The following is a 16,683-nucleotide window of genomic DNA, read 5'->3' as shown; positions in this document are numbered from 1 at the left end:
TTTTTTTTTTTTGAACAAATAAAATGTATAGAATGTTTCATTATTAATAAAAAGTAGTCTTAAAGTTTTTCTTTTTCTGTTAGTAAAAATAATAATCATTTATAGGGGTAAGAACCACTATGGACCACTAAGTTTTCTCTGGGTGTTGGAAGGTGTCTAGTTCTCTCTTTCAACGGCCCTGTCTCAGTGGCGTAGCGTAGTGGTGGCGGCAGTGGCGGCAAAATTTCACAATAAATAATACTAATAATAATAATGTGTTATAAAAGTTTGAACCATTTCATTTCATATTTTTGTTGCACCTACGATTCGGACCGATTGAAATAAGCACGGAATTTTTCATTACTTATTCTGTGACGAAACTGAATTTTAGTCTTTTAAACAGATACCTAAATAACGGGGGAAGAAATTTTCCTCCGCCCCGGGCAGCTGACACCCACGCTACACCACTGCCCTGTCTATAGATGAGTGTTAGTAGAGGGGTTCAAACCCCGTCCCGGGCCAGTTCTTTTATTCCAGAAGGTTCTAAATTTATTTAATTATTTATTTATTTATAATTATTAATTTACTTAAGAGATGGTGCCTAACGTCTACCTCTATTGTCAAATTACTTTATACTAATCATTTAATTAGCCATATTATAGCCCGATATTAAGGCGATCGTTTGGTGATTTATTCTATATTTCTCAGGCTTTGAGTTGTTATTATTTGGATGAGTATTACTGTCATCATTTTGAAAAATTGTTACGTTTTCTTTTACAGCTTTAAAACTAATTTTCTTTATAATTTGCATACATGAAGTGATTAAAAAAAGATTAAATGCCTACAGTTTAACAAACAAAGCATTGTGTAGTGTAACTTCAATGTAAATAGGTAATAATGACCTAGATTGACAACAATGTACAATTAGCATGAGCTGTCACTTCACTCAAAATTATCCAACTGTGACTCAAAGGATGGATAGGAAAATGGCATATGCATGCACACTAAGCAGTTCAGTCCTCAAATGGCATAAATCTTGACATGTGACATACAATGTCTTTCCTTTTCTAACATTTTTGTTGAAATCTTTGTCCTTCATTTTGCTAAAATTTTCTGTTTTTCTATTTGTTCCATGCAATATATATGGTGAGATCAATGTATTCGTGGTCTCAGCAATTATGGTTTGTTATCTGAGATTTAAAAGTGTTGTATAGGAGCCACTTGTAAATTTGCCAAAATTCTCTTTGATTTCAAGATTTGTGAGCTTTTACATGCAGACCAAGTAAGTTTATTTAGTTTCGTCTGATTTGTTGAGTAAAACAGTGATTTTTTTTTTTTTTTTTAATCATTCAATCAACTTTAAAATATTTTTATTCAAGTAAGATTTTAAATAACTTCTAAAATATGTTCTAAGTCTAACGGAAGATGGTATGTACTAATTGTAAGTAAGAAAGTGAAAATTCTTCATATGGTAAAAAAAAATTATTTGTGGAGATTGCCAAGCTATATGAAAATAACGAATTGTTGAAATTTGAAGTAATGAAGAACACAAACAAAATTTATGCCAGTTTTTTGTTGTATCCCAATCCACAAAAGTTTGTTGCAGTCTGTGATAAGATGTTACTCAAGATAGAAAAAGTATTAAATCTGTGGGTAGGAGATATGATTTGAAAAAAGAATGCCTATTGACAGTTACATGTTACAGCAAAAGGCACTGAGTTTATATGGAGACATTCACTTACAAGAGAATACAGAAGAGGAAGCTATGCCATTTATAGCAAGCAAGGGATGTCATAGAGTCAAAAATACATTTAATCTAAAAAATTCTAGAGCACATCAGCTGCATCTGCTGATGAGATGCTGCTGATGTGTTTCCAACAGAATTTAAAAAACATCAAGGAAAAAGGCTATCATCCCAAGCAAATTTTTAATTGTGACAAAACAAATTTTTAGAAAAAAATGCTTGAGAAGACCTCTATACATAAGTGTGAAACAGGCATCAGGCTTTAAAATGTGCAAGGAATAGATTAACACTGGTATTATATGGAAACACGGCTGGACATATGATAAAACTGTTGTTGTTTATTGAGCAAAGAATCCTTGTGCTCTTAAAAACAGAAAATATCTGCTTGTTTTCTGGCAGCACAATTCCAAGGCATGGTCACAGCTGTATTATTTGCTGAATGGTTTCATTTGATTCTTGGGTCTCCTGGTATTGCTATAACAACAATTTGGACTAAATTTTGTTGTTTATTAACGATTGTAATATCTGGAGTATTATGAACAAGGCATCTGTCAGTTTGTATTAAAAAATTCTAGAGCACCTTAGCCTTATTGTTTTCAGTTACTTTTTCAGGTTTATGCTTCCAGCAGTTTGTGCTGGCTGGTAAATTGAAATTTTTACATATGTTCCAGTAGATCATTGCTGCAACTTTATTATATCTTTCTAAGTAATCAGTTTAAGCAATTTTTGGACAGTGGCTAATTATATGATTGACAGTTTCATCCATTTCTTTGCATAATCTACACTTACTGTCTTTTGAGGTTTTATCAATTTTTGTTTTAGATGAACTCATTATTGTATGTAAGAATTGTAGAGTATCATATCAAGAATATCAGTCTCACTGAAATTTTCTAAATCTCATAGTTTTAAAAGTAATATTGTAAATAGCCTCAAATGCTACAAATGATGATAAAAAATTTTTACAATCTGTTACAGTGAATTGTTTGCAGTATGTTGCATTGTTATTTTGCATCTAATATATAGTTAAATATTGATTTTGAATTTTCTTTCAGTAATATTATCTTGATTAAATTATTTATATATATGTATGTGNTAAAAAATACAAAATATAAAGGATGCTCAAAAGATGTCAACAAAGAAAAATTGAAGGAAGAAATTATTAAAAATTGATGAATAACAAACAGTATATATATTATGTCTTTGTTCATTTTGGACTGTCTTGTGAACTAGGAGTTGTTATACTGAGGGAAGGGAATGTCACAATTTCTAGGTAAAACATCTTTTAAGGTCTTTAATAATAGATCTATTTAATTTCAAATTACTGATATTATTTTTGCAGTAATATAAATTCTCCTACCAGTAAAATTTCTTGAATGTTCTCCAGCGCTTTATAAAACAGTTTCATTCATCTAAACAGCACTTATTCACTACAGTAATTATCAACACCCCATCCAAAAGGGAATTATCTTGCCAATACCATGTCATCCTATAGCATCAACTGCTCTTTAAGCTTCTTAGGTGTCCTCTATTTTTAATAAACTGTACCAGGATTTATCTATCATTCTACTCAAACTTTTATTCATTTTTTATCCAACTGATAGATTATTCATAGGAAAAAAAAAATTACATTAAACATATTTTTTGCTTATCAGCAAATTAGAATATTAATAACCAAAATTTAAAGTTTACACTTATAAAAATGAAAAATAAATTTTAAATGTAAAACAGAACTTGAGAAGACCTATATACATAAGTGTGAAACAGGCACCAGGCTTTAAAACATTCAAGGAATAGATTAACACTGGTATTATGTGGAAACATGGCTGGACATATGATAAAACTGTTGTTGTTTATTGAGCAAAGAATCCTTTTTCTTTTAAAAACAGAAAATATCTGCCTGTTTTCTGGCAGCACAATTTCAAGGCATGGTCACAGCTGTATTATTTGCTGAATGGTTTTATTTGATTCTTGGGTCTCCTGGTATTGCTATAACAACGATTTGGACTAAATTTGAACATGAATCCCTTGTTAACTGCAAATTTTTCCAACTACTGTTTTAAAATAATGCAATTTCTAACCAAGAATTGAATTAGTGAAAACTGCAAAAAATTTGCGTAATAATCATCTTTGTCTTTGCTTCTTCCCATGTGTATATGGAGTCAGCATTTTCATCTTTAATCTGTCTTCACTTCTGTATCCAGGGCATCCTCTCTCTTCCATCCCCCCTCTTCTAAATCCTCTGCCACCTTTTCTCTTCATCTCAGATTCAGGTTTTCCCTGCTTCTGCCTCTCTAGCACTTCCAATTTCCCAATTCTCTTTTCAACATAGTCTTTAAGACAGTTTGGACATGTAGAGAGAAGTAATCTCCTTTACTGCATCATTTTACTTACAGGATCCACATTGACTGTTTTTATGTAATCATTCCTAATTCTGTCCTTTGTCATACCATACATCAGTCTCAACATTCTCTCTACTGTCTTTTCATGGGCTCTTGTAATTGCCCATGTCTCAGCACTGTACAACATTGCAAGTCTTACTGCGATTATGTATAATTTTCATATCATTCTGTCAATAATGTTTTTAAACTCTAGGTGCACTATTTGTCATAGTGTGCTTACTAATATAATATAGTACAGTAAGGTCTCGTTTTATGCGGATTATTTTTATGCGATTTTGAAGTTGTGTGGTTTGTATTTCATCCAAAAATTTCTTGGACAAACATACATATAGGCTTGTTTAGGAAGCCCGCGTATAGACAGTCTCCAAAAATCGTGGAACACTCAAAGCTCACTCCATTTGTTCCACTGACATATAACGTTTATGGATGTAAAGGACATCTAGATCTACCTTAATCGCTTTAGTTCCTAGCAATTTTTGATATAAATGTAATTAAACATAAAAAATACTTAAAATTGAAAAAAAAACGAAAGAAATGCGTTAATTTTGAAGAAAAAGCTTCAAAGTTTAACTTCCTTTGTCTCACCCTTCTGTGAAATTTAACACCAATGAGTCATTGTTTACACATCTGGATGACCATGAACACAGCTGGAGTTGGATTTCCTAGGGCATTCTCATAGACGTCGCGGGAGGACAAGGGTTTAAAGTAGGGTGAACACTAGCTGGCCGTATATTTTTAAATATTTTTAAAAATTTTGGAGATTTAAAAAACATTCCAAAAATTCAAAAAAAAAAAATTTTTTAAATGGCCTTAAGGACCGTGTTTTATGTAACGCTATGTAACCTGCCCGAGTTAACTCGGGCGAGGAACTAAAGGTGTTTTAATTAACTCTTCACATCCAGATGTCAGTGATTTGTTTTTAGAGTGAGCTTTTGCAATTCGGGGATTCCCCTTGTATTACTTTTCAATAAAATAAACTGAATTAAGTTTGAATACAAGTTTATTTTAAGCTTTTATATGAATTTCTTTCAGACATTCGAAGTAATTTATTAAGCAGCCTATTTCTTTTAATTTCTGCAAACTTTTTTATGCGGTTTTAAGTTAATTTTAACTCGTTGTTTTGGTTTTATGCAATTTTGGAAAATTACGGAACGTATCCTTACTTTTTCAAGACAAGTAGTTTTTTTTTATGTGAATTTTTTTATATGCGCTTTTCTGTAGAACGTATCCACCGCATAAAAAGAGACCTTACTGTATTTCTATTTTCAATATTTACATAAATTATATCTGTATTTTTTATATACAGTGGTGTTACATACTTCAAATTTAATTCATTCCAGGAGGGATTTGAACTCTGAATTTTTTGAAATCTCAAATAGTTTTTCTGATTAGAATTAATGGAAAGTGAATTAATCTATTCCCAGATCCTAAACAATACCCATTTCAATAAATTTAGAACAGTAAATATATATAATTTAAGGTAAAAATAACAGTTAAATACCCTAATAATAAATCAAAACACGAAAACAAAATAAATATAAAATGAAAACTGCATTTACTGATTTCACACTGTTGACTTTGGCATCTTAAACATGGCCACCAGATTCATCACACATTTACTGCTTTATGCTTTGTGATAGATTCATTTTTGATCTTGATTATGAATTGTTGGTATTACAGCCTTCATGTTATACTTTGTTGCTTCCACACACTTCTTTGATGCTATGGTTAATAAGTAAAAGTTATATTGATTGAACAGTGTTTTTTCAAATTTTTAACAGCTGTCTGTAATACAGATGTATGATATAATTATAAAAGTTGTGAAATTTAATACTTTATCGCTAATGAGAGATTGTATTCTTTGTTTAGAAGGTTATTTTAAATTTTTTACTTCACATTTTGTTTGGATAAAATTGAACAAATTGACACAAATTGACACAAATTGACACAAATTGAAATGTCTTCAGATAAAAAGCATATCAGGATTATGCTCTGAGTTTTGGAAAAGATGTAATGCTGTACAAACAATATAAAAAGATTCACAATGTGTATGAGAAAGATGTCCTAAATTTCAAACATGTCAAATGTGGTTTAAAACGTTTCTGGAAATTTTGAACTAAAAAATACAAAATATAAAGGATGCTCAAAAGATGTCAACAAAGAAAAATTGAAGGAAGAAATTATTAAAAATTGATGAATAACAAACAGTATATATATTATGTCTTTGTTCATTTTGGACTGTCTTGTGAACTAGGAGTTGTTATACTGAGGGAAGGGAATGTCACAATTTCTAGGTAAAACATCTTTTAAGGTCTTTAATAATAGATCTATTTAATTTCAAATTACTGATATTATTTTTGCAGTAATATAAATTCTCCTACCAGTAAAATTTCTTGAATGTTCTCCAGCGCTTTATAAAACAGTTTCATTCATCTAAACAGCACTTATTCACTACAGTAATTATCAACACCCCATCCAAAAGGGAATTATCTTGCCAATACCATGTCATCCTATAGCATCAACTGCTCTTTAAGCTTCTTAGGTGTCCTCTATTTTTAATAAACTGTACCAGGATTTATCTATCATTCTACTCAAACTTTTATTCATTTTTTATCTCTATATGAAATTATTTTCAAAATGTTCAAACAACTGTCTTTTTAAAGTATTTTCCTTTGATTTTTTTAATTTTTACTATATTTTTTATTTATTTTGCATCTATGTATTGCAATGAGCCACTACCTCCAAGTTCAAATAATTATACTTAATTGCTCTTAAATGTTTGGTTATCCTTTTTCTTAAGTTTTTTTGTTTCTTCTATGTATCTATATTTGTTAGAAGAACTACATTGGGAGGAATATACAATGTTTTCTAACTGTAACACTGTTTTGAGTAATAACTATCCACAAAAAAAACCTTTATATATCAGTGTTGTGTTCATTATAATATCCACTAACGTTTTCCGTCTCCACTAAGGTCTTCTTCAGGTGCTGACTAAGTGGTGTCTCCCCTTGACTGTTAGAACGATGTTGCCTGAGTTGTAAATATTGCGTGTATCACGTTTCACCCCTCCACTTGTCCCCATTTGAATTTCTCGAATGGTTATCTCCATGTCTGCGCGATTGTCTCTCCGTCTTTAAAGTTGACACAGATGCACCCAACGTTGGCTTTATAGATTTCCCAGGCCTCCAGGTGACGGATATGATCAATTTGAAATGCCTGTCTGATTAATTTGGTGTTCGGGAAGTCCACCCAAATTTCAAGGTCAGTAACATATGCCGTCAAGGCGGTGGTGTGCCTGTTATTTTTAATATCCAATTGATTCTCGTGTAACTGTTTTTGTGTTGAGTGCACGGTAGAACCAATATAAACTAAGTCTCTTTGGAATCTATTGTCCCTGATGGGAATGGAGTATACCCCTGGGGCTCTGTAGAGATCTATTGCATCTTTAGCGCTGCACAGCAGGTCATAAATAGTGCCGGTTCTCCTGTATGCGATCTTTGTGTGATTATGGCTAGCAATCTCCTTGTATAGGGGGTCCAAATGTTGGTTGAACCAGACGACCGTGCGTCTATCATTCTTAAAGGGCTGCTGACTGCCATCCAGCATAGACAGGGGGCTAGCACTGCTGCATGGACAAAGATGGTTGGCACAGGCATGGGCCAAATCATGAATCATGCCTTTACTGTAGCCATGCTCAACTGCAATTTTTTCTATGTGGCGGAGCTCTATCACGGTGTTGCGTTTGTTTGTTTGATGTGTGAAGGCCCATCTTGTTAGAGCCCTGAAGGCCACGATTTTGTAAGCAAAGGGGTCAGACAAGTTTGCAGGGATGAAAAGTGGAACTTGGTCCAGTTTGCGGTAAACTCTCGTTTCTATTTTGCCACCTCTGAGACGTATGTCAACATCTAGGAAATGTGCATGCGAGTTACTAAATTGCTCCAAGCCAAACGACAATGCTTATGGCCTCACTCTTGGCCAACGTTGGGTGCATCTGTATCAACTTTAAAGACAGAGACGATCACACAGGTGTGGAGATACCTATTCAAGGAATTCAAACAGGAACAAGCGGAGGGGTGAAACATGATATGTGCAATATTTACAACTTGGGTGACATTGTTCTGACAGTCAAGGGGAGACACCGCTTAGTCAGCACCTGAAGAAGACCTCAGTGAAGGCTGAAAACGTTAGTGGATATTGTAATGAACACAACACTGATATATAAAGGTTTTTCGTGGATAGTTATTACTCAACAGTGTTACAGTTAGAAGATGTTTTGTATTAGAAACAAGCTATATACAATGTTTGTTTTTCAAATATACTACAGGGTATTTCTCTTTTATTCAGCCTTAGTAATTTATTAAGTCTACAGTGGAACCCCGGTTAACGAACGTAATCTGTTCCACAAGTCCGTTCATTAACCGAAGCAATTTTTCCCATAGAAACTAATGCAAATATCAATACAATTAATCCGTTCTAGCCATCAGTATTTTTGTAATTTTATTTGTAAAATGAATTTTCTTTGATTCTTTTAAAAAAAAAAAGGTTCGAACTTTTGCATCAACCCAATATAGTTTAATATCCACATGTTAAAAGCGAAAACACTATTGTTAAGTTGGACCAAAGTTCAGGGAGAAGTAAGAAAAAAAACTGTACTGTAGTTGTCAAAGCAAATGTGACGCGAAAACGAATGACGTAACGGATCAGGTGGAATGTCTGTGGGGAAGATGAAACTCTGACAGAAGCGGTCATAAACAGTCGATCTAGGTTAAATTTTTGGAAAAGGGGAACGATTTGACTGGTATAAAAACATCGCTTACGATCGCTAAAGTTCTAAAATGACAGATAACAGAAACAATAGGCTAAATTATGAGCGAAAGGCTTATATGTTTATCAACAATCTCCAATCAGAGTCGACGAACAGGTGTCAAATAAACGCCTTGGAACAAACTTTTCTCGTGACCTGATCTGGTTTCGGTTTTCACCTGGAGACAAAGAAGAAAACAATTGGGAAGCGAGGAATGGGACAAAGGACTAATCGTAAGGTGAGATTCAAGGAAGAAATACTATAAAAACCCCGAATCTCAAGGTCAAAACGCAGTTTTCCTAAAAATTCTAAGGCGATTAATCTGTGTCGTCTTCATCTGGATTAAGCCTGAAGTCGTGCCTGCTAAAATTTGTGTTGTGTCTCGCAGACCGCTCCAGTTGTTGCAGCTCTGTCACCTACCATCGCTTCTGTGACGAAGCGAATCTATCTTGTTCGCTCTGGGGCTACGACTGATCAGCTTGCACTATCGTAGGATCAGCGATACACCAAGCCTCAGTGCCGAGAGAAAATACTGCAGATAAGTCATTTCCAACCACCTCAAATATGTAAGCATCTTCCCGTTCTAATAAACAATTTTCACTGTAAAATACTTGTCATCTTTGTCTCCTCCGCCACCACCAATGTACGAATGGACCCTAGACCATCAGCGACACACGATTAACCGATTCCCCCTGAAAGTCGGCAAGCTTACAAATTTGACACAAAAAGTCGTTAAGTTCGTTATCCGAGACAAAATTTTTGCAAAATAAAAGTTCGTTAACCGATTTGGTCGTTAACCAGGACGTTCATTAACCGGGGTTAAACTGTATTTGTTTTTTCTGGAATTAATATAATACCTTCATTTTTAACAATTGTCATTATCTTTTCTAATAATTTAAGTATATAAGGCAACTTGACATACTTACTATTGTTTCTTTCAATTTCAGCTTTATTTCTTGTCTTTTCATTTAACCATTTTCTTTATACTAAATTAATATCCATGCTTGTTATTAACATGCTTATTACTGATTTAATCTCTTCATTTTGTTTTTCTATTTCAGTTGTTCTATTTTTAATTTTTGAAGTATTGGTACATTTTAAAAACATTTCTATTAACTGAAATTGGAATGGACAAATAGTAGTTTATCAGTTTTGGTACAGTAATCGGCTTTATATATTTTTGATATTTAAGCAGTTTATCTTGTCTTATTAGTAACAACTCTGAATATGCTAGATAACTATTTTTTTTCCATTTCTAATTCAAAAGTTATGTTTTTCTTTAATTTATTAACTTGGATTAATATTGAATGTTTTGATCTGGTGTAATTTTTTTTCTGATTAAAACTTAACACATGATCATGTACTGTACATAACTATTAAATAAAAAAAAATTCCACTTATACTAGCTATTTTAGTATCAATAAGTTTCATAGCTAATTCTGCCAATCTTGGGCCCACAGTACTGGTATTCATTTTATTGATAGGATAATTTATTATTAGTGAGAAAATAATATTTGTAATTTGGAATTAATTGATCTGTTATTAATAGTCTATAGGAAAAATTTTAAAATGGCAATTTAAAAGTCTGTCTGAAGATGAAAAAAAAAGGCTAAAATATAAATGTATACATACATTTTTTTAAGTTTTAAATTGTAATTAGAAAATGTAACATCTGCTAAGATGAGACTTTGGCAAAATGTAGTGGTGTGAGGTCATCGAGCTGTGCAGATGTCAGTCACTCTGAAGCGTGAGTGAGTGCATTTGGCACAGAGACCAACTCCACAGTTATAAGAAATTAACCTGGTTTATTATAACAAAAAAATATATCTTAAGCTACACAGTTGACAAACAATATTCGGAGTTGCTTCTTCTTTCAAAGAGTGAATGTTTTACAGTGATTATTTTTTCCAGTTCCGTTTGGAAAGACGAAAGCTCCTGGGCGTTGGAAGTCCGTCTTGAAATCGAAGTGTAATCCTGATAGATGTCAGACTGTGGAGGCAAATTTTTTTTTTTTTTTTTTTTTTTTTTTCTCTTTCTCTTTCTCTCTCTCTCTCTCTCTCTTTTGAGGATGTCACACAACGCGAAGACAGGAGGAAAAGCTACCCATGTCCTTGGAATCCCAATTTTTATCACTTTTTTGAATTCCAGATCAAACATTCCAATAGGTTGATTCTGACTCCCCTCTGCTTTCCAATTGGTCCCCACTCGTTACAAAATGTAATGAGATCAGAACCCAGATTGTGGGTTGAGTCAAGTCAACACCAACTGACAATTCAATCCCTATCGAAGATGTTCAATCTTAGGACTTGCATTATTTTTTTGTCTTAATTAGAGAAGTATGCTTTTCCAAGAAATTTCTTTAAATATGTCCTTTTATGGACATGAAATTTTCTATTTTCCTCTGCCTTTGTTTTTGCCAGTTTTTACAAAATATAGGCGTGTGTTTTAAGTAAGTACCATTTTGACATTAAAAAAACAAAACTGCAATTTTTAAAATAATTTTATTCATATATGAAAGCCTGTACTTTAATCTACTTTTCAACATAATTTCCTCCAATATGAAGGCACTTTTCATATCGTACAACTAGCTTCTGAATTCCATCCTCATAAACACCTGCTGCCTGATTTGCCAACCACTGCAGCATGGCGTTTTGATATCGTCATTGTAGCGCTGACTGCCTAGATGCCTTTTTCAATTGGAAGAACAAGTGGTAGTGACTAGATCAAGGCTATACATAGGGTGATCAAGTTGTTACCAGCCATATGATGTGATAAGATTTCAAGTTTGTTGAGATGTGTGGACGGGCACTGTCATGAAGCAAAACAATTCCCTTACTGACCTTGCCATGCCTTTTGTTTTGGATGACGAAATTGTAAAGTGTCTGTTTTCTCCAACTTTTGCATCTACTTTCTGCACCAAGTCTTCAGTAATGACAGACAATCGCCCACTAAACTACGCTTCTTATAATGGACATTAGTATCTATCTTTAAATGCTCTAACCAATTTTCTTACCATTCCATCACTCATAATGTTTTTTCCATACATTTCACTAATCTGCCAATGAATGTCAGCCACTTTCACATCTTTTGCATTAAAAAAAAAATGAATTACTGCACATACTTCTCAATTGGCAGGATTTTCAAATGTCTGAGGCATTTTAAACACACACAAACATAAAACAAATGAATTCTTTCGTAATTGCGTTTGTGGCTATACAACATATGTAGTTACTCGGTGCACATTCGTGGAATACCAACCGTAGTGCTGAAACGGTCCTATTTTAAAATGGTACATACTTAAAAAACACATCTCGTAATTATTTTTTTCTTTTTACACCAGAAGACAAAATTTAATTTTTAGTGTATGTGGTCCTGACCACTTTCAGAGCCTCACAGTGGCATACAGAATTATATTATTGGGTTGTTGGGAAAGTAATTTCATTTTTTCCATGGGAAAAAAACAATATTTTTATAATAAATAAATATTTTATTGAATTATATATTGACCATTTTGGTCAAATACCTGTTGCCATCATTTCTGGTAGTAGCATGATTCCACATTCATAAAAGTTTTGATCTTTGCTTACAAAAAAACTGATCAAAGTGATTTTTGACATTTTCATTTTAAGTAAATGTCTTTCAGTTTAAAAAATTTTGTATAAACCAGAACAAGTAATAATCTGAGGGTGCCTGATCTGGTGAATATGGTTGGTATGATAGCACATCCCATCTAAGTTGTAACAGTTTCTGATGAGTTACCAAACTGTGTGAAATGAATAATCTGTTACTATTCGGTATTCGGCCTATTTTTTTAGGTCATTCAGTTAATTAATTATTATTAATTAACTGAATGACCTAAAAACTTTAAAAAAATAAACAACTGTACCAGAAAACTGGAACTGTACATGTAAATAAGAAATTACACCTCAATGCAAAATTTCCAGCAAAGAAATTCAATATTCTAACAAGGGCCAATGAAATAGTGGTCGAAAACGTTAGAATATTGAATTTCTTTGCTGGTAATTTTGCATTGAGATGTAATTTCTTATTTAAACTTTAAAAATTTTAAACGCATAGAACAGGATATTCAAATAATTAGAACATATGGAAACTCAGTAGAACTATAATTTTTGTTATTTCACCTGATGAGTGCCTTCAAACAAAGCCAAAAATGGCTGTGATTGAATATTCAATGGGCTGGAAGTTGTGTTGCAAGTGTAAATTAAATATAAAGTTTCAGTTTCTGGGATGTTTTGCTAAGCCTAGAGGATTATTATTTGGTGTTCTTCAATCGACCAGACACCTGTTTCCTGTTAGTGGATTTCTGTTCTGGAGTTCTACCTCACCTTGAATTTGATAGACAAAGACAAAGAGGACTTATTGACCTGAAGGACTTTATCTCAACTCAAAACCCAAGACTAAACATACATGTATTGTAAGCCTCTCCCTTTAATAAATGGTCTTCCAGTGTAACAGCCTCTGTGTCTGTAACACACCCACCCACATGTGGCACCCAACCCTATTTCATCATTCTGTATGGCTAGAATATTGTTCCTTGTAAAGAGTTTTGGTCATCTCTCAGAAGTTTGATATAGGGGCTGTGACCATTATCACATTGATCTCATACTATTTTAACTCATATAATTAGCACAAAGCATCAACTCTGTTTTATAACTGATCAGTATTACTGCACATGGTACACATTTATTGTTTTCTGACAGATAGTGGTGTCAGGCTAGGCAATAAAATACCAATTGAGCTGTTGATTCTCTAAATTGTATATTAAAATTTTTATGCTATATAACTACCAACACCATTGATTCAATATTATTTTTACAAAAAAAATTCTATGGTTTACTTTAGTACCCACAAGGTTGGTGTCCATAGCACATACCCAACTTTCTCCACCTTAATTACACTGCTGACACAAAGAAATGGCATTTTTAAATTTAAAAATGATAAAAGTATCCCTGTTCTATAGTCTTGATTGCTTCTTGTTCTCTCTTTTGTTCTTTGGAGTTAAGCACAAAATTGCTATGAAGAACTGGAAAAAATAGATATTAGAGCAGGGCAAAATAGAAAATAAACTGGTACTTTCTTGATAAGATTTAGGTAGATGGTTTAGATTCTATTAATAATATGTAGGTATTTAAATTGCTTTTATAAATAAATAAGTGAATACATTTACATCTGTAAGAAATAGTGCATTTAAATAATTTATTTGTTTTATTTATTATAAGTGAGGTTTATAATAATTGATTCTAATTTATATTGCATGTGTAATGTAATATGAATTATGCACTATAAATATGAACACCTTATTGCCATCCATTATAAGGTAAAACTTCACTGCATAATGCTGATTTTTTTCATAAAGTATCTGTTTTATACAGACTATGAATAAAAATTTTTTTCAGTTTGATCGATCTTTAAAAATTTACTCACACCATCATTGAGTAAATTTCTGATTGTGCCATCTGGTTTCCGGATTTGTGGCCCATCAGAAATAACACCTTATGATGCATTTATCTTATACCAAGTTTATTTTACAACTATTTACTTATATACAGCAATACAGTAAGACCCTGCTTAGTGCTGCTTTGTGTAACACTGATTCGATATAACGTGGTCTGCTCTAAGCCTAAAAAAAGCTCAAAATTTATGCTGATTTAAATTATTGCGGCATTTTATTGATTCGTATATAATATGATTATTTGTGAACACAAACCAATCAGCAGTAGGTGGCAAAAAGGTGTACTTTCTTTAAATCTATGTTTGTTTGGTACAATTTTGGAAAAAATATAACATCATAGATGCCATAGGAAATATCAACTTCACTTTACAAGAATTAACTGATACATGCACAAATGAAGTCAGGAAGAAGTTATGGCTGAAGGTATTCGAGAATTCTCAACGAGAAGACCCTATCGCTGTATCATTAGGTTGACCAAACTCAACCTAATCAATACATCAGGACTAGGAGATAGATGAGCAGGATATTGAGGAGTTACCATAGGTTTCTGGTGAGATCCTTCCAACAACGGACTTCAAGAAATGATAGAACATGGAATTCATATGAAACTGGAAAATAGATTCTGAAAACAAAGAACCCAAAAAATTTCTCTACAGATTTCCTTAGTAAAAGTTTTGTAACGATAACCAAAATCGTCAATCAAATTGTAGCAAATGATCTAGATTTTGAAGGAATGTGAGAGCAAGATGAGGCATTTTGGATGTGAACTTTTGCTACTGACATTTGCTTAAGGAAAGAAAAAAGTAACAAATGAAACTTCACAACTTTATTGCAAAAGAACAAGAATTTCAGAAAAGTTAGGACCTTCATTACAAAAAATGAATTTTACATTTCTGTGTGCATATGTTTGTGTTATTTAACATATATTATTATACAAATTAATATAAAAATAACTTAAAATTAAAGTAAAATTTGTTTATAGGTCACATGTTCCCCTATCTCTATTTACTCTATATTAAAATGACCTCATTTAATTCTGTTTCACTTAGAGCTTTGTTGTCTAGGAATGCATCCCCCATGTTAAGCAGGTTTTACTGTATCTCTGGATGGCTACCAACAACATAGTCTAAAGCCTTGCCTTTTCTCTCTTCTGTTTGATTGGTCAAATTTTTTTTATCCAACTTCGAGATTTGTTGGCCATAGAATCTGGAGCTGGGTCAGTAGCTTTTCTTTGGGTTTTCCTCGGTTGGAACACTTGTCTCAACTTGTTCAGGATGACTCACATTAACTGACCTCCTCTGGAAAATGGGTCTCGACAAGTGGAAACCTGAATCACTTTGTCTCTACTTCTTAGGTCGCCTTTACAGTGTGAAATTGTCATTAGCATTATAATAAATAAAACTAATATTAATACTATTTATAATTACTAATATTAAAGTAATTATTAGTGTTGCAACGAATAGTATATTCGGCATCAGGCTGAATACCAAATTATTCAGCTTGATTAACGCACGTACAAAAATTGGCACGAGAACCGCATTATGGCAAGGACCCTGCTCTCCATTGTCCCACTGTCACTACACTTCGCCAATCGCGTTAATTTTTGACAGTTGTAGCGGACAGACAAGAGCGTCATGGCAGTATGTGATAAATGATGATATCAAATGTGAATAACAATGAAATGACCTACACGTGTAAATAACAGAAAAAGAACAGAGAAAGACTGCAAAGTGAAAATATGAAAATAAATATGAAATTGAGTTGCTAACATTATCGAACAAGTCGAAGTAGCTTCTTGGCACAAAATTTGCAGCCGTCAATGCCAAACTATTGTTGTCATAGACTTTGGAAAGCTAAATGCTTGTAATGAAAGTCACTTAGCATGCACGGATGAAAGCCTGGGACAGTTCGGGCTATCAAGCTGTCTCAAATCTGTGAAATCATAACTGTGACATATATCGACGTCCTATCTGTCTTTTTTCTCCGTTATCACCAGGCTCTGAGTCACGTAATTATAAAATGGAAAAACTACGATGGAAAGTGACAAATCGAAAGTATCGTGAGTGCATATTATGATGTATGCATAGGCATACGTGGACTAGAGCGATAGAGGAAAGAGAAAGGAAAGAGCAAAGACGAGCGCTTAAAAAGGATAGGCAGAGTCAGACCTTGCCTATCTTTTTTAAGCGCTTTTGATTCTTGAACGAATAGGTGTGTACTTGTGCTAATATTTAGACGATTCTCGAACGAATAGGTGTGTACGTGTGCTAATATTTGTAATTAT

The 16,683-nt window shown here is 33.0% G+C and overlaps 1 protein-coding gene across 1 annotated transcript in view; it reads left to right on the top strand.

Moving 5' to 3' along the window:
• LOC111625861 (syntaxin-binding protein 5-like) overlaps window positions 1-16,683 on the top strand; it is a 181,612-nt gene that overhangs the window by 110,796 nt on the left and 54,133 nt on the right. The gene's annotated exons all lie outside the window — the stretch shown is intronic.

Source organism: Centruroides sculpturatus, unplaced genomic scaffold, assembly GCF_000671375.1.
Source record: "Centruroides sculpturatus isolate CEXI.00-Female unplaced genomic scaffold, Cexi_2.0 scaffold319, whole genome shotgun sequence".
Lineage (NCBI taxonomy): Eukaryota > Metazoa > Arthropoda > Arachnida > Scorpiones > Buthidae > Centruroides > Centruroides sculpturatus.
Note: the sequence above shows the minus strand (reverse complement) of the source record. Positions and strands in the feature narration are given on the sequence as shown.